The sequence below is a fragment of the Notamacropus eugenii genome, chromosome 2 (assembly GCF_028372415.1).
Source record: "Notamacropus eugenii isolate mMacEug1 chromosome 2, mMacEug1.pri_v2, whole genome shotgun sequence".
Classification (NCBI taxonomy): Eukaryota; Metazoa; Chordata; class Mammalia; order Diprotodontia; family Macropodidae; genus Notamacropus; species Notamacropus eugenii.
The window spans coordinates 510,855,557-510,874,663 of NC_092873.1; the positions used below are offsets into that span (position 1 = coordinate 510,855,557).

Genomic DNA, 19,107 nt, shown 5'->3' on the forward strand with positions numbered 1-19,107 from the left:
AAGCTCTTTCACCTGGATGAGAAGGGAGCGGGATCCTCCCCTAGCTCTGGTTCCAGGCAGCAGCAGCAGCAGTGCCTATTTTTGGAGCCTTCAGCCTAAACACCCTGGGGGAATAGAGCTGTTGATCTGGGTCTCAGCTCTGAGTGGTGGCCCTGGGGTGAGGAGGAGCGCTGGTTGGTGGAGCTGGTGGAGGCTCTAGAGAGGGAATTCTACTCACAGATCCTGAGCAGAAAAGCTTGCAGTAGCTCCCAGACCAGAGCGCAGACCAGGAAAGGAGTAAACTCCTCTCCCTTGATTGTGTCACCTTGGAGGAACTAAGAACTTACAGGTCTCCAGAGTATACCCTCCTCTTGACAAAAGACTCAAAAGTCAAGTAACTGGTTGGGAAAATGCCCCAAAAAGGGGGAAAAAATAAGACTATAGAAGGTTACTTTCTTGGTGAACAGGTATTTTCTTCTACTTTAGATGAGGAAGAACAAGGCATACCATCAGAGGAAGACATAAAAGTCAAGGCTTCTGCATCCAAAACCTCCAAAATAAATATGCAATGGTCTCAGGTCATGGAAGAGCTCAAAAAGGATTTTGAAAATCAAGTAAGAGACGTGGAGGAAAAATTGAGAAGAGAAATGAGAGAAATGCAAGAAAATCAGGAAAAACGAGTCAATCAACAGCTTGCTAAAGGAGACTAAAAAAACTGTTGAAAAAAACACCTTTAAAATCAGACTAACTCAAATGGCAAAACAGGCCCAAAAAGTCAACGAAGAGAAGAACGCTTTAAAAAGAAGAATGAGCCAAATGGAAAAAGGAGTTTCAAAAACTCACTGAAGAAAATAGTTCGTTAAAAATTAGAATGGAGCAGATGGAAGTTAATGACTTTATGAGAAACCAAGAAATTATAAAACAAAACCAAAAGAATGAAAAAACAGAAAACAATGTGAAATATTAGAAAAACAACTGACCTGGAAAATAGATCCAGGAGAGAAAATTTAAAAATTATGGAACTACCTGAAAGCCATGATGAAAAAAAGTCTAGACATCATCTTTTATGAAATTATCAAGGAAAATTGCCCTGATATTCTAGAATCAGAGGGTAAAATAAATATTGAAAGAATCCACTGATCTCCTCCTGAAAGAGATCTGAAAAGAAAAACTCCTAGGAATATTGTAGCCAAATTCCAGAGTTCCCAGGTCAAGGAGAAAATATTGCAGTCAGAAAGAAACAATTTGAGTACTGTGGAAATACAATCAGGATAACACAAGATCTAGCAGCTTCTACATTAAGGAATCGAAGGGCTTGGAATATGATATTCCAGAAGTCAAACAAACTAGGATTAAAACCAAGAATCACCTACCCAGAAAAAGTGAGTATAATACGTTAGGGGGAAAAATGGTCATTCAGTGAAATAGAGGACTTTCAAGCACTCTTGATGAAAAAGACCAGAGCTGAATAGAAAATCTGACTTTCACACACAAGAGTCAAGAGAAGCATGAAAAGGTAAACAGGAAAATTAAATCACACGGGACTTACTAAAGTGGAACTGTTTACATGGAAAGATAATATTTGTAACTCTTGAAACTTTTCTCAGTATTTGGGTAGTTGGAGGGATTGCACACACACACACACACACACACACAGATAGAGAGCACAGGGTGACTTGAACAGGAAGGGATGATATCTAAAAAAATAAAATTAAGGGGTGAGAGAGGAATATATTGAGAGAAGAAAGGGAGAATTGGAATGAAGTAAATTCTCTCTCATAAAAGAGGCAAGAAAAAGCTTTTTCAATAGAGGGGAAAAAGGGGGAGGTGATAGGGGAAAAGTGAAGCTTACTCTCATCGCATTTGGCTTAAGGAGGGAATAACATGCACACTCAATTTGGTATGAAAATCTATCTTACACTACAGGAAAGTAGGGGAGAAGGGGATAAGTGGGGTGGGGAGATGATAGAAGGGAGGGCAAATGGGAGAAAGGAGTAATTAGAAGTAAACACTTTAGAGGAGGGACAAGGTCTAAAGAGGGAACAGAATAAATAGGGGGCAGGATAGGATGGAAGGAAATATAGTTAGTTAGTCTTTCACAGCATGACTATTATGAAAGTCTTAAGCAAAACTACACATATATAGCCTATATTGAATTGCTTGCCTTGTTAGTGGGGATGCATGGGGAGGGAGGAAGGGAGAGAAGTTGGAACTCAAAATTTAAGGAATGAATGTTGAGAATTGTTTTTGTATTCAACTGGGAAATAAGAAATACAAGTAATAGGGTATAGAAATCTATCTAGCCCTACAAGAAAAGAGAGAAGATGGGGATAAGGGAAATGAGAGGTGTGATAGAAGGGAGGGTAGATTGGGAGAAGAGGTAATCAGAATGTGTGGTGTTTTGGGCTGGAGGAGGGGAGAGATGGGGAGAAAATTTGGAACTCAAAATCTTGTGGAAATGAATGTGAAAACTATAAATAAATAAATAAAAAAGGGAAAATCAGGATATGAAGAGAGATGCAATGCATTCTGCTTGGCCTCCAAGGACAGAAGCAGGAGCACCAAGGAGGCAGATGGGACCCTCAGAGAGGGGCCATGACTGCTTCTCATGAGTAATAATAATAAATGGCTGCAATACTTCTTAGCACTAAGGGTTCCAAAGGGGCTTTCCTCACAACCTTCCAAAGGAATTGGTGAAAATATGATCACGTCCATTTTGTGGATAAGGAAAGAAGGTTGTCATGTGAAAGAGGGATGAGACTTGTTCTGTTTGGCCCCAAAGGGCTGAACCAGGAGCAATTCACAGCGGCATAGCGTTTAATTCAACCTAAGAAAGATTACACCAGCAATTGGGGTTGTTCAACTGTGAGGCAGGTGGCCCCAAAATGCAGTGAGTTCTCTGTTTCTGACTAGGGTTAAAGCAGAAGTTGGATGACTACTTCTCAAAAAGAAGATGGGATCCCTAGCTTGGAGAACAGATTGGGTTACAGGATTTCTATAGGCCATCTAGCTTTGATGTTCTATGGCTCTGACATAAGATGGTAAAACCTTTCTACCAGGCAAGGACCATACAGGATAGTTTGTATTCTGGAAGTCACAGAAAAATCTAACAGAAATACCTAAGGAAGGGTGGAGCCAAGATGGCGGAGTAGAAAGACACAGATACGGAGGCTCTCCCCACACAGCCCATAAAACACCTGTAGGGAGGGACTCTCAACAAACTGTGGAGCAGCAGAAGTGGAGAACAACAGAGTAGAGATTTCCAGCCCCAGGTGACCTGAAAGGCCCACGGGAAATGTCTGTTGCACTGGACACAGAGCAGAGCCCAGCCCAGCCTTGGCTGGGCAGCATGGCTCGAGAACAGCCCTTGGGGGCGGAATCTCCAGTTGCAGAATCCCCAGTCCCAGTAGCAGCAGTTCCCAGATCCCTCAACCCACAGGCACCAAAGGTCAGTGATGGGGTTTTTTCAGCTGGCCAGGAAGGGAGAAGGGTCTTCCCATAGCTCTGGCAGCAGGTAGCGGCCACAGAGGCTACACAGCAGCCCGTATGGACCGCTCCATTGGAGTGTAAAAACCCCTGGGGGCACTGAAGAGCTGAGTCTTACCTCAGCCCTGAGTAGAGGCCCTGAGGTGGCTGGTCTTCGTCTCATAATGAATGATGGCCCTGCCCATCCAGCTTATCTGAAAATCAGTCCCCACTGCTGACTTGGTGGAACTGGAGGCCAGGTGGCTGTGGAGAGGTAACTGTTAAGATTCTGGGTACAAAAATCCCTCTCTGCATCTAGACCAGTACACACTTGATTGTGCTACCTTGGAGGAACTGAGATCTTACACATTCCCAGAGTATACCCTACTCTTGACAAAGGACCCAAAAGTCAAGTAACTGGTTGGGAAAAATGCCCAAAAAAGGGAGAAAAAAAAATAAGATCATAGAAGGTTACTTTCTTGGTGAACAGATATCTTCTCCCATCCTTTCAGATGAAGAACTATGCTTACCATCAAGAAAAGACATAAAAGTCAAGGCTTCTGTATCCCAAACATCCAAAATAAATATTCAATGGGCTCAGGCCATGGAAGAGCTCAAAAAGGATGTTGAAAATCAAGTAAGAGAGGTGGAGGAAAAACTGGGAAGAGAAATGAGAGAGATGCAAGAAAAGCATGAAAAGTGGGTCAACACCTTGCTAAAGGAGACCCAAAAAAATGCTGAAGAAAATAACACCTTGAAAAATAGGCTAACTCAATTGACAAAAGAGGTTCAAAAAGCCAATGAGGAGAAGAATGCTTTCAAAAGCAGAATTAGATAAATGGAAAAGGAGGTTCAAAAGCTCACTGAAGAAAATAGTTCTTTCAAAATTAGAATGGAACAGATGGAGGCTAATGACTTTATGAGAAACCAAGAAATCACAAAACAAAACCCAAAAGAATGAAAACAAATGGAAGATAATGTGAAATATCTCATTGGAAAAACAACTGACCTGGAAAATAGATCCAAGAGAGACAATTTAAAAATTATGGGACTACCTGAAAGCCTTGATCAAAAAAAGAGCCTAGACATCATCTTTCATGAAATTATCAAAGAAAACTGCCCTGATATTCTAGAACCAGGGGTCAAAATAAATATTGAAAGAATCCACCCATCACCACCTGAAAGAGATCCAAAAAGAGAAACTCCTAGGAACACTGTGGCCAAATTCCAGAGTTCCCGGGTCAAGGAGAAAATATTGCAAGCAGCTAGAAAGAAACAATTCAAGTATTGTGGAAATACAATCAGGATAACACAAGATCTAGCAGCTTCTACATTAAGGGATTGAAGAGTGTGGAATATGACATTCCAGAAGTCAAAGGAACTAGGACTAAAACCAAGAATCACCTACCCAGCAAAACTGAGTATAATACTTCAGGGGAAAAAATGGTCTTTCAATGAAATAGAGGACTTTCAAGCATTCTTGATGAAAAGACCAGAGCTGAAAAGAAAATTTGACTTTCAAACACAAGAATGAAGAGAAGCATGAAAAGGTAAACAGCAAAGAGAAGTCATAAGGGACTTACTAAAGTTGAACTGTTTACATTCCTACAGGGAAAGACAATATTTGTAACTCTTGAAAATTTTTTTCAGTATCTGGGTAGTTGGTGGAATCACACACACACACACACACACACACACACACACACACACAGAGAGAGAGAGACAGAGAGCAAAGGGTGAATTGAATAGGATGGGATCATATCTTTAAATAATGAAATTAAGCAGTGAGAGAGAAACATATTGGGAGGAGAAAGGGAGAAATGGAATGGGGCAAATTATCTCTCATAAAAGAGGCAAGTAAAAGACTTTTCAGTGGAGGGAAAAAGGGGGGAAGTGAGAGAAAAAACATGAAGCTTACTCTCATCACATTTGACTAAAGGAAGGAATAAAATGTACACTCATTTTGGTATGAAAACCTATCTTACAATACAGGATAGTGGGGGAGGAAGGGATAAGCAGGGTGGGGGGGATACTGGAAGGGAGGGCAGTGGGAGGAGGGAGCACTCTTGGGGAGGGATAGGATCAAAAGAGAGAATAGAAGAAATGGGGGGCAGGATAGGATGGAGGGAAATATAGTTAGTCTTACACAACATGACTATTATGGAAGTCATTTGCAAAACTACACAGATATGGCCTATATTGAATTGCTTGCCTTCCCAAAGGGAATGGGTGAGGATGGAGGGGGATGAAGAGAAGCTGGAACTCAAAGTTTTAGGAACAACTGTTGAGTATTATTCTTGCAACTAGGAAATAAGAAATACAGGTAATGGGGTATAGAAATTTATATTGCCCTACAAGACAAAAGAGAAGATGGGGATAAGGGAAGGGAGGGATGTTAGAAGGGAGGACAGGTTGGTGATAGGGGTAATTAGAATACTCAGCGTTTAGGGGTAGGGGGAGGGGAGAAATGGGGAGAAAATTTGGAACCCAAAATTTTGTGGAAATGAATGTTGAAAACTTAAATAAATAAATTTAAATATATATAAAAAAAGAAATGCCTAAGGAAGATTGAGAGAGACTGGGGGGGGGGGGAGGGGAGTGCATGTGTGCATGAGTGTGAGTGGGTATGCTTGCATGCGTGGATGTACTGTAAGAATCCAATAAGATGATGGAAGAGAAAAGGTTTTGCCTACAGAGCCCAGCACAGCTTTGGTAATGGGGCAGGAGGGAAGGGAGTAATCAAGCCCACTCTCCTTCCAGAGCTCATGAAGTGTAACAGAGCTTAAATTTAATAAGAGCACAACAACGCCTCTGGGAGGTACAAAGCTGGAGTGTTAGCACACCTACTAACACCTTCATGAAGACACTGAGGCTCCCAGAGACACTGGCTTGCTGATGGCCACAAAGCTATGGTGGGTGTTGGAGCCAGCTCTCCAGCCAAGGGGCCTTTCCACCTCTGAATGCCAATCTGGGTCTTCAGGAACAGTCTCCTCAGTTTAACCAAGCTGCTCATGGGTGAAGAGCTAGGCAAGCACACACTTGTAGTGAATGAACCTCATCATGCCAGGGAGCCCCTGAGAGAAATTCCCATTCCAAGAGGGTTCTGATTGGCTTCTGGCAACCAGAGCCCGAGTGGCATCCCCTCTTTCCAGGGCAGGCTATATTCACTAAACAGCTATGAAGTGCCTATGCTGTCCTGGGCACTGAACCTTCAAGCAGACATGGCCTGTGGGGGAGGGGAATGTGGCTGCCCAAAGGGGCAGTTGCCACATGATCCCAGTGCCAACAAAGGCTTTTGAAAACAGATTAATTGTACATATTCAGAATATTTACTGTAAAAGGGCATTTTAAAAACACTTCTTTCTATTCAGAGGAAGATGCTCTACTCATTCTTAACTGCAATCTTGTTCTTTCTTGAGTCCTCAGGCCAAGAGAGCAGCCATGGGCGTAGTTAGGTTTTATACAAGCTAGAAAAATGGGAAAAAAGCTGAGCCTGTGTCCAAATTGACATGTTATTGAATGGTAATGATTTAACTCCACTTGAATTTTCTTCTGGGTCAGAATTCCAGCTTTGCTCCCCAGGGACTATATGACCTTAGACATGCCACTGTCCTGATGCAAGCATTCAACAAAAACTATAAATCCTGCCTTGCTTTCCTATAAAGGAATAAGAGAATGGATGTGAAAAGGTTCTGGAACCATTCAGTGTCAGATAGATTCTGACTGCCACCACTGGTGACTAGTGTTGTTAATAATAATGAAACCTTGCTAACAATGAGAGTTTTGCTGAGGTGCTGGGGTTCCTCTTCATGAAGGTCTTTAGGCAGAGCCTGGATGACCCTCTGTTGGGGATGTCACAGAGGGGATCCTTGTAGAGGGAGGTTTGGACCATATGCCAGTCCCACGTATGTGACCTGACCAACGTCACAGAGCAGCAAGTGGCAGAGCCAGAGACCTTGAACCTACATCCCTTGACTCCACATACAGCCTGTCATGGTGCTGTGCATGTTGGTTGGAGTTTGTCTGGGGAGACTTTCTAATACATTTTGATGAATATCCAGGCTATGAAAGGTAGAGTGAGCACTCTCACATATGAGCGCACACACGCACACACAGACACACACACACAGACACCCCCCCCCCCCCCCCCCCCCCCCCAGAGACAGCATCCTAGAGCTTTGGCTTTGAACGTGAGTTAAAAGACTTGAGTCCTCAGCTGTCCACAAAAGGCTTGCCGCCATCATGATTTATTCTGATGTATTTACTTATCCAATTACCCCAACAGCAGGAGATCATTAAATCTTCCAGTTACCAGATGCAGCACTTTGAATATCTTGAATGTTACCAAGGCTCTCTCAGAGCTATGTTGATATTACATTTTATCTCTGCAAAAGCTTATGAAACTGGAAGGCAAGAACTGTGAATGGAGCAGGTGTTTGCTTTGAAGGCTTGGCCAGTAGGAGCCTGGATGAGGCCCAAACAGAGATGAGGGTTTCCCTAACTTTTGGGGTGACTTGCAAGAGGAGTGTTGAGAGGAGAAAACCTCAATTCCACTAATATGGAAGCTATTAGAAATAGGTGAGATAAATGGATTGGAAGTCAAGAGATGGGTTCAAGGGGCAGCTCTGCCACCAGCTTGGGAGGTGACTCCACACAAGGCCTCTCATCTCTCAGTGGCAGGTTCCTCACACGTAGAGCAATGCTGGTGGAGATGATCTCAGGGCCTTTTCAACTCTGACGGTGCATGATTTTATGAGCAGAATGCAAAGTAGGCTGAAAATAAATTTAATTATGGGGTATGGTAAATCCCCTCCTGGCTCCACTGGTTTCTCTTATCGCTGATATCATCAGCTAACTAATACTTACCAAGGCCCAAGGGGTGGGTGGGGGGCGAATAGTTCAACATAGAAACATGATTTTTGAACTACCTTCATTACTGACTTGGAGAAGTCCTCCTCTATAATAATGGAGACATTAGCACCTGTCCTTTCAGTTCTATGCAGTTCAGTGGACAGTAAATGCCTAATCTGTACAGAGATCTAGTGCTCAGGATTAGGAGAGATTCAAAGTTTAAATATGGTAATCCTCACCCTCATGGAGCTGGTTATGTAACAGGGGATACTACAGCTGTGTACATGCACGCACACATCACACACACACACACACACACACACACACACACACAGAGTAAATAAATAAATAAAAGCAAAGTAACAAATGGGTCAGGGAGATGAAAATAAAGTGGCATGTTTGGTCTGAGGGGAGAAGGGCCAACTACAGACAGACACCCCAATCACCCAGGTGGCACATGAGTTAAGTTTCAGAGGATGGGGAGGGATGGAGAGAGCAGTTTATACATAGGAGACTGCCTGGACAAACAGTAAAGAAGTGGGAAAGCAAGGGGTATATACAAGAAACAGCGAGTAACTCAATTCAACAGCAAAAGCCAGGAGTGGGAAAGGGCTCTAGACAGAGGAGGGCTTTGACTAGCAGACAAAGGAACTAACTCGATTTGGTATGTGATGAGACACTCCTGAAGAGTTATGAGTTGAGGCCTGACATCCAGAGCTCTGTACAAGGATGGCCAGTTGGACAAAGGCATGGTGGATGCTCTAGAAGTGGGAGACCTACAAAGAGGCTCACAGACCAGTCTGGACTGGAATGGCGGCTAGGACAATAGAGAGGATTTTGCGAATCCAGAGATTTTGCAGGGAGAATCCACAAACTTTGGCAACTCACTGAAAAGTGAGGGAAAGGAAAGGTCAGAGACAATCCTATTGTTACAAGTGTGAGCACAAAGGTCACACAGGGAGAAGCAGGGAAGACAAAGAGCTTGGTTTGGACAAGCTGAACCTGAGGGTCTGAAATGCCAAGGAGAGATGGAGACTGGAGCCAGTGATGGCAACTGAGGAATGGTGGGGAGGTTCTTGTGAGGCCCAGATGGTTCTGGGTGGAGAGAACTCTCAAACATGGAAGCAGGCACCCTAAAGGCTGGTTCAGGAGCCATGGGCATGTCACTTTGAGAGCTATTTTCAGAAATTCACTCTATGAAAGAGGTATTAGACTTATTGTGCTTGGCCCCTGAGGGCAGAACTAGTAGTGATGGAAGAGTAGCAGGGGAGGGAAGGGTGACAAGCAAATTTAGGTTCAGTATAAAGAGCTTCCTATTAATCAGTCTGCCTAGTGAGACAATGAGTTCCTCTTCACTGGATAAATAATAGGAACATAATGTCGAAAAAAGGTAGTCCTGTGGTAAGAGTATAACTGGCCCAAGGTGCTCACATCTGGGCATCACAGTTTAGGGGAAGCCAGGACAGAACAGGACCTCTAATTCATGCCATATGAGGAAGTACGGAAGAAACTGGGGATATTTGCCTTAGAGAAGGTAAGACTCCAGGGGTTTGGAGTCAAGTGTTTGTAAGGTCAAGTGTCCTGCTATATGCATGAAGGATTCGCTTTGTTCTAGTTGGCCCCCAAAGCTAGAATTAGAAGCAATGGGGAAAAGGTGCAAAGTAGTCAACTGAGGTATGAGGTTAAGAGGCTTGAGGCAGTAAATTCCCCCCATCACTAGAGATCTTAAAGGAGAGGAAATGTTTTGTAGAGAAGGGATTCCTACTTCAGTTCTAGGTGGAAAGGATGAATTCCTTACAGTTCTGAGATTCTATGGGGTTATAAGCGCAGATAACTTTATCTGCACAGGAGACTATGATTTCTGTCAGTGGAGGCTGGGCCTGAATTGGAAAAATCCCAGATCCTCAAAGTACTGAAGTATTCTAAGTGCCTGTCTCTCATCCCTCTACTAGGCAGGACTGGGGGCTTATCCATCTTGATCTCCCCAGTTCCTTTTAGGGGACCCAATAAGACATTAGGCACCTAAAGAAAGGAATTGCCCTTCCCTGGGGTCTGAAAGGGCCAGTGGCTCCACCTGTGCACACTGCTGGGCCTGGGCTGCACTATACAGCCTGCATTCCATGAAGCTACCACAGTCACCCTTTCAGGAAGGAACAGATTTTTCCTTGTTCATTTAAATTGCTGTTAGAATTGGCTAATTAAAAGGGTTTAAAAATTCTTAATACCCTAAACAGAACAAACTGGTTCTGAATTATTAAGCAACATTGTTGATGCGTTCTGAATAACCTTATGTGACTTAGCTGCCACCTGATCCTGAGCCAGGGCTCTGATGAATCAGTGTGAAATCCTGTCAAAGCCTCAGCTCACCAAGGCCTTCAGCTACAGTAAATAAAGAGCTCCAGGCACTAGATAAACTGCCTGTGATGCATAGTCTCAGCCCCAGAGCTCACAAGTAAAGCCTGCAGGACATGGAGGCAGAAGGCTGGGAGATCGAGGGCTCAGAGGATCTTCATCTGCACCCAAGCCTCATCACAGGGCCCTTGGAATCTGCAATGGCCAAGCTGGGAAGGGCCTTGGAGATCAGGGGAAGAGCCCTCTCACTTCAGAGGATGAAGCTAAGGCTGAGGAAGAATAACTTCCTCGAGGTCACAGTGGCAGAGCTGATATTGTCAGCCAAGTCTCCTCTGCCCCACATTTGAGGGGGGCCTCCAATAAGGGTCCTTCTGGAGGTAAAGAGTTTCTAACTGTTCATGAAGGGGAGCCCCAGTTCTTCCTGGTGCCTCTCTCTACCTATTCCCAAGCCCCAGGTACCAGTCTCCTTCCCTGAAGGCCCTTGGCATATATTTGTATTGTGTCCTGCCTTTGATGAAGCCTGGCTGTGTGACTTTGGACAGGTGACTTAGCCTCTCAGTGCTGCTGTGCAGAAGGTGCCTCCTTACCCTGCTGAAAGCACAGGCCCAGTTCCTGATCTTGTCTGTACTTACCTCTCCACGTAGAAGGTGTTTCCCCTATCAGAAGGTGTGAGGACAGGGACTTCGGAGCTTTATCTCCAGAGCCTGACACAGCAGATGCTTCCTTGACTGGGGCTTGTTTCCACAGGCCCCTCTACAGGAAGAATCTACAAGGAAGACATGTAGGGAGACCCCTCCCAGCTTACCTCTCCACCCCTTTTTACCCTCTACAATGGTGAGAGAAGAGGGAGAAGGAGGCAGCAGCTGCCTTGGTCCGAGGATCACAGGACTGGCTCAGAGGAAGGGGTGGGGAGTGAAGGCAACTATTCCTTAACTTAGTAGGGATGTGAAAAATTTCCTTCCTCTTGGTTTGATTCCAGTTCAAGTGAACTACCTCATCCAGCATGGTGGGATGAACCCTTATGACCCTGAACTGAGGTCAAGCCCTGGCTTTGCCACTAATTTGGACTTGGTTTTAAATCCTTATCCCAATATATGATGATAATACTACTGAAGTTTACCTAGTGTTTTAAGGTATGCAAAGTGATTTGTACACATTCTCTCATTTGTTTTTGTTTCTCAGGACTTCACAGGGATTATGAACCTACATTTTAAGGATGAGGAGAAAATATACCTTGGATATATTGGGGGAAAAGCCAAGATGGTAGATTACAACAGAACTCTCTCAACATTCTCCTCCAAAAAACTTTAAAATAGTATCTCAAATCAAACTGAAACATCAGAGCCAACAAAAGGCCAGGGTAATACATTTTTCAGGACTAAGAACATTTAGAAGGTCAGCAGAAGTTGGTGACACTGGGTGGAGCCCAAACATATGGCAGCAGCAGCTTCTAGAGCTCTCAGCCCACTGACAGTAAGGGCATCAGACGACTGGTCAGAAAGAGATTACAGGGAATCCTTTGCTGGCACTGGGTACAGCTGGTGTTGACTGGCAACTCTATTGCTCATAAGCAATTGTGGGTCACAATTCCAGGGTAGAGTGGAGTACCGGTGGTCAGTCACAAGAATACAGAGGCACTGGTCATGCTACCAAAGCAGATAGAAAAGCCCTGGGTAACAACCAGAGATCACTGACCATAACTCTCCCCAGATCACACCACCCTGAAACAGCAAAAATTTGCAGAACTTGAAAACTAGCTCTGAAAACAGTAGCATGAAAAAGCCTGAAGTTTGGACAGTGCCTTCCTACCCCAAGAAGAGCAAAGACCAACTTTAACATAAAGTTCTAAGTCAAAAAATAGGCTGGAAAAATGAGCAAACAACAACACAAAGAATTTGATAATAAAAAGCTACTATGGCCACAAGGAAAACCAAGACACAAACTCAAAAGAAGATAGCAATGTGAAAACAGCTGCAACGAGGCCTCTGAGAAAAATGCAACTGGACCCAAGCCCAATAAGAATTCCTGGAAGAATTAAGGAGATAAGAGTGGTAGAGGAAAAACTGGGGGGGAAAAATGAGTGATGCAAGAAAATCAAGAAAAGACAATTAACAGCTTGGTAAAAAAAGCACAAAAATGCTGAAGAAAATATCACCTTAAAAAGCAGAATAGGCCAAATGGTAAAAAGAGACACAAAAATTTACTGAAGAAAAGAACTCCCTAAAAAGCAAAATTGGCCAAATGGGAAAAAAAAGTACAAAATCTGACTGAAAAAAATAATTCCTTAAAAATAAAAAATGGGCAAGTGGAAGCTAACGACTCCATGAGACATCAAGAAACAATAAAATAAAGAAAGACAAATGAATGAAACAATAGAAGAAAATGTGAAATGTTTCATCAGAGAAAATGACTTGGAAAACAGAATGAGATAGTTTAAGAATTACTGGATGATTCTATCACTTAGTTATAAAAGATATAGAAAGCGATGGTATAGAGAATGGGAAAGATGGGTAAGGAGAATATTCTTGTACCAATTAATTTCTCTGTAATAAATTATTTTCACTGTTATAGAAAAAAATATTGTTCTACTTGAAAGCCTTAATCAAACAAAGAGCCTAGACTCGAGAAGTCTTATATGAATGGATACAAACCGAAGTGAGAAGAACTGGGAGATCATTGTGTATGGTAAAAGCAATGTTGTAATGATGAGCAACAGTGAAAGACTTGGCTACTCTGATCAATACAATGATCTAAGATAATTCTAAAGGACTCATGATGAAAAAGTGCTATATACCTCCAGAGAGAGAACTCATGAACTCTGAGTGCAACTAAAGTATAATTTTCTCACTTTCTTTTTCTTTTCTTTTTTTTTTTTGGAATATGGTCAATATGGAATTTTTTTGCATGTTTTCACATGTATAATTGATATCATATTGCTTGTCTTCTCAGTGGGTGGGGTAGAGGGAGAGAGAAATTGGAACTCCAAATTTAAAAAGGAAAGAATGCCTTTAAAAATACATTTTAAAGAATTAAAAAAAAAAAAGGATGAGAAAACATATTGAGAGAGGCTCTCTGACTCATAGCCAGTAAGTGTCTTAGGGAGTCTGTCTTCCAAATCACTCTGCCTCATAGTTAGTAGTTGTGTGATCACAGACAAATCACCCTGCCAGGACATCAGCAACTCTGCCTGTCCCAGGAGGCTCTTAGAGAGCAGCTGGAAGCAGTCTGTGGTCACTCTGACTCTGTCTGGAGACTGCTAGTGAGGAGGAGAGCTCCCCATCATCCCAGGCAGCCTGAATGATTTTCTACATCACATTTCCCTTGAGTATTCTTGGTTCTGCAGAAAGGTCGATCACACAAACACTCCTAATGAAACCATTAGAAAAGACAGTCCTCAAAATGCCAGTTGAAGTCACAATTTCAGATCAAAGGTGGCTGTGGGAATTGACAAAAAGGGCTCTACATTAGGACTGGTTATATGCAGAGCAGAGAGGGCTCAAATATTCTTTCTCTGTGCTGGTGCTGGCACCCAAATTGGGGCCCTGGCTATGGGCCATGGCATGCCAACACATGTGTGCATGGGCTCAGGAGTACCATCCTTGGCTCTGGGAAGTACAAGAAGTATCTGGAAGAGATTAATCTGTGCAATTACACATGTGGTTGTTTCTGTTCACAAGGGAATTAACTATCATTTAGATTTTAAGTCTTTAAAAGCATGTCTTTCAATGAGAAGTACCATGAATGCAAAGTAATTTGTCAGTGATTCTGAGTTCATAGCAGGTGGCAGTGCCCTGGATTACAGACAGGTCCTGTCCACGTATTCTGAATAATCCAATCTATTATAAACACTCAACAAATTAAAGCTTGTAGAAGGTTCTGTGACTTGCCCAGGGTCACATAGTGACACACATAGTAAGTGACTGAGGCTAGATTCAAATACAGGTCTTCCTCAGGTCTAATGCCCTATCCATTTGCCTTTTAGCTACCTCAGTAATTCTTAATGGGTTGAATGGCAGGACTCAAAGACGTATCACTAATGGTTCTATGTCAACTTGGAAGATTTCCAGTGGAGTGACTTACAGATCTATGCTTGGCCCTGAACTGTTTAACCTTTTTGTAAGTGACTTGGACAAAGGCATAGATGGTATGTTCATCAACTTTTCAGATGACAAAGCTGGAAGAGATAGATCATCTAATGGATGACATTGTCAGGATCTAAAACGATCTCGAGAACGTATAGCACTGGGTAGAAAATAAGATGAAATACAAAATTCTTATACTTGGGTTCAAAAAAATCAATTCCAAAAGGATAGGGTGGGGGAGAAATAGACAGTGGTTTGTCTGAAAAAGACCATGGGGTTTTATGGGATTACAAGCTCAACATAAGTCAGTATTTTGATAAGGTGGCAAAGAAGGTCTCTGGCAGTATGGTATTAAGAAAAGCACAGTGCTTGGGGTTGGGTACAGGCAGCCTCACTGTCCTCTGCCTGGTTCAGAATTCATCTGAAGTACTGTTTTCACTAGTGGTACCACTATGTAGGAAGCATACTGATGAGCTGGGAGGTGTCTAGATGAGGAGTAACCAGGATGGGGAAGGGCATCCAGTTCATGGCATAGCAGGACTGGTTTAAGCAATGGAGTATTTTTCCTGGAGAAGACTTAAGGGGGACAAGACAGCTTTCTTCCACCCTCTCACCTTTTCTTGCTTCCATCTTCTTTACATGTACTTGTGTACATGTCTTCTCAGAGTCCCCTTTGGTGGTGTGGGCATCCACATCATTCTCTGTAGGCAATACCCAGTTTTCCTCTTTCCCCTAAATGCAGAATTTTATTCTTGAGTGCATCCTGTCCTTCCTTGGCTCAACTGCCTGGTACACCTATAAAATTTTGCTTACTTTTTCCTGAACTCTTGGAAAGTTGCTCTCCCAAGTCTAGGGAACACATCAGATAGTTCCCAGCTTTGCTTTTCTCTTTTCTACCCCAAATGACAAGATTGAATAGTTGTTTTTTTTCCAAAGTAGATCCCAAAGAGTATACCCTTATTGCTTCTACTTTTTAAAGTGTGAAATTATCATGACATCAGATCAAAAAATGACAACTTGCTCTGCTTTTGGCAGAAAGTGTGTTCCCACACATGCCTGAATAACTGGACTTTTTATCACTATCTCCTGATTCTGTGACAGGCTTGACATCTATTCCCTGAATTACTCTCATCCATTTCCTTTTTCCTTGCAGATGGTCTGTTGTATAATCTGAGGGTAATATCACTTCTGTGCGTGTTGCCCTGGATTCAGTTTGGTTTCTCTCTTAATGCTACCACCACAACAGAACACATACCACAATGCAGCCATGAGTCTCAGTGGGAAGCACAAGGATGAATTCCTTTCCTTAAATTAGGTTTTCTGCTCTAGCTCATTTTACTTGTTTGCCAGGTTTAGTATATAGGTAGATATCTGAGGCAATAAATTTTATTATCAGATCTTTTGGGTTGTGCTTTGTAGCTGTTCTCTATACTATCTATCATGGGGGACATGCTTAAGTAACTTTTTCTCCCCTTTCAGCTGAAGGTCTTTTTGATCAGACTTGCAAGATTCAAGGTAAATCCAGTATTTTTTACTTTACTCAAATAAACTTGTACAGTTTTAATTACAACTATTTTTAAAAATCTGTGTCACATTATTCAATCTACAGAAAACACATTCATTTATTACCCTGGATCAAACTGTATTATTCTCAAGATAGGTTACGCTAATCCTTTTGCTAATATTTTATTTAAAATTTTTGCATCTAGATCCATTAGGGAAATTGGTCTGTAATTCTCTTTCTCTGTTTTGGCTCTTCCTGGTTTAGGTATCAGCACCATATCTGTTATCATAAAATGAATTTGTTAGGACTCCACTAATTTTCCAAAATAGTCTATATAGTATTGGAATCAATTGTTCTTTAAATGTGTGATAAAATTCACTTGTAAATCCATCTAACCCTGGAGATTTTTTCCTAGGGAGTTCACTGATGGTTTGTTCAATTTCTTTTTTTGGGGTTATTTAAGTATTTTACTTCCTCTTCTGTTAATCTAGGCAATTTATATTTTTGTAAATATTCATCCATTTCATTAAGATTGTCAATTTATGAGCATACAGTTGGGCAAAATAATATCTAATTATTGTTTTAATTTCTTCTTCATTGGAGGTGAATTCACCTTTTTCATTTTTGATACTGGTAATTTGGTTATCAATTTTATTGGTTTTTTCATAAAACCGGTTCTTAGTTTCATTTGTTAGTTGAATAATTTTCTTAATTTCAATTTTATCAATCTCTCCTTTGGTTTTCAGTATTTCTAATTTGGTATTTAATTGGGGATTTTCAATTTGTTCTTTTTCTAGTTTTTTCAGTTGCATAGCAGTATAACTCTTGACAAGAAGTAAACTATGACAGCTAATTGTCTATCCAACTCTGATTCTTACTGGATCCTCCTTCCTACCTCTGTGACTTTGGGAAAATTACTTAGCTTTTCTAGGTCTCAGTTTCCCTGGCTATGGAATGAGGGGATAAGATGAAGTGCCCTCTGAGATGTCCTCCACTCTAAGATGATCACCTTGTGCTCTCTTTCCTGATGTCATCTGAGGATCCACACCATCCCTGCGACTCACAGAAGATGAGAAGCAGCTCTAATATTCAGTTCTCTCTCTTAGAACAGCTTCATGGCCATCAGCCCCATGTATTACCTGGGTCCCAGGTGAGGTTTTTCTTAATACCTGTGCTTTTCTGTTTTGATAGCAGTCTTCACCTTTTTAAAGGCCCACATTATTCTCCCTTATAACCTAGAGAGCACAGGTGCGTTACTCGCGACACTTCCCTTTCTCTTCTAGGACACAGAACATACCACTTGGAGCGAGGAGGGGACGGGAAGAGGAAAAGAAAGGAATAAACACTTACACAGTGCCTGCTGTGTGCCAGGTACCGTGCTACGCACCTGACAAATGCTATTTCACTTGGTCCTCACAACGACCCAAGCATGCAGGTGCTATTATTACTACCACTATTTTACAGATAAGGAAACTGAGGCACACAGGGCTCAAGTGATTTCCTCAGGGTCACACAGCTAAGTAACCGTCTAAGGAGGACTACACTTGAACTCAGGTCTGACTCAAGACACAGTACTCTCTCCAGGGTTGCTTAGTTGTCCAAACATTGTGCACTCTGTGAAAGTCACTGCCAATTTTGTCATGATCTTTGACACTCGCAGGGAGTCTTTGTCTTTCCTGGTGATGCCCCAGAATGTGACACCCTGCTGCTCAGGTAGCATGTGATTCTGAACATGTCATTCTCCTAGAGTAGATTAAATTTTTCTAAGGAGAGAGACTATCTAACCTTTCACCATGATTTCTCCAGTCTCTAGTCTGTTTCCCTGAATCCTTAGCTTGATATTTCAAGTCCTTCACAATCTGGATCCTGATTGATTTCACATGAATCCCCTGTTGGAATGTTTTACATTCCAACCTAATTGACTGACCTCCTATGTCCCATCCCCCATCTCTGAGCCTTTTCTGAGGCTTTCTTCTGGGACTCTTCTTGGCTTCAGGGGCTGCCTGTCCTGACACCCCTCACATCGTGCATCCTACTGAACCCAGGGCTTTCTCTGTGCACAGTTGGTAGACATATTTTTTATTGACTGACGTCCTAGAGTTTGTTTTCCCAGTAGTCTCAGTCCTGTAGAGGCTACTTGCCTGTAGCACCTGATGATTTGAACAGTGCTTGGCATAAATGATCTCCTTTGAGTCTCACAACAACCCGATGAGGCAGGAACCACAGGCATTTCTGTCCCTATTGTAAAGATGAAGAAACTGGCTCAGACAGATGAAGAACTTGTCTAGGGTCACACAGCTAGTCAGTGGCTCACGTGGGATTTGAATTCGTAGCTTCCTGACTAGAAGTAACAGGACTATAAAACAAATATTCAATGTACTTTTGATCATTTGCAAGAGGCAGAGCACACATACACCTGGTCCAAATGAGCAAATAAAAGTCTCCTCAACATTAAATTTAATTCTCCAGAAAATGAGATTTTGATTTAGTCAAAATAGTGAGTTAAAATTGTGGCTTTCCTATTCCTGTGTGCTTCTGGGCAAGTTACTCTCTGGGCCTCAGTCTGTCAGCAAAGTGGGGATAACAACAGTATCTACTTCACAGTACAGTAGCACAGATTATGTGAGATGTATGTGTGAGAAGACCCCTGCTGGGTCAGAGGGGCTTGCAGAGCCTAATGAAAACTATGAGCTGTGCTATGAAGGGTTACCCAAGATTGACAGGTCATAGTGGGGAGGTCTGACAAAAGGTGATCCACTGGAGAAAGAACTAGCAAACCACTCTAGTACTTTTGTCACAAAGAGATGAAATTGCAAGACGAGTCTCTCAGGTATGAAGGTGTCTGATAGGTTACTGGGGAAGACTGGAGGACAA

The 19,107-nt window shown here is 42.4% G+C and overlaps 1 protein-coding gene across 6 annotated transcripts in view; it reads right to left on the reverse strand.

Annotated features, from left to right (window-relative positions):
* FAF1 (Fas associated factor 1) overlaps positions 1-19,107 on the reverse strand; it is a 466,037-nt gene that overhangs the window by 23,195 nt on the left and 423,735 nt on the right. The window lies entirely within an intron of this gene.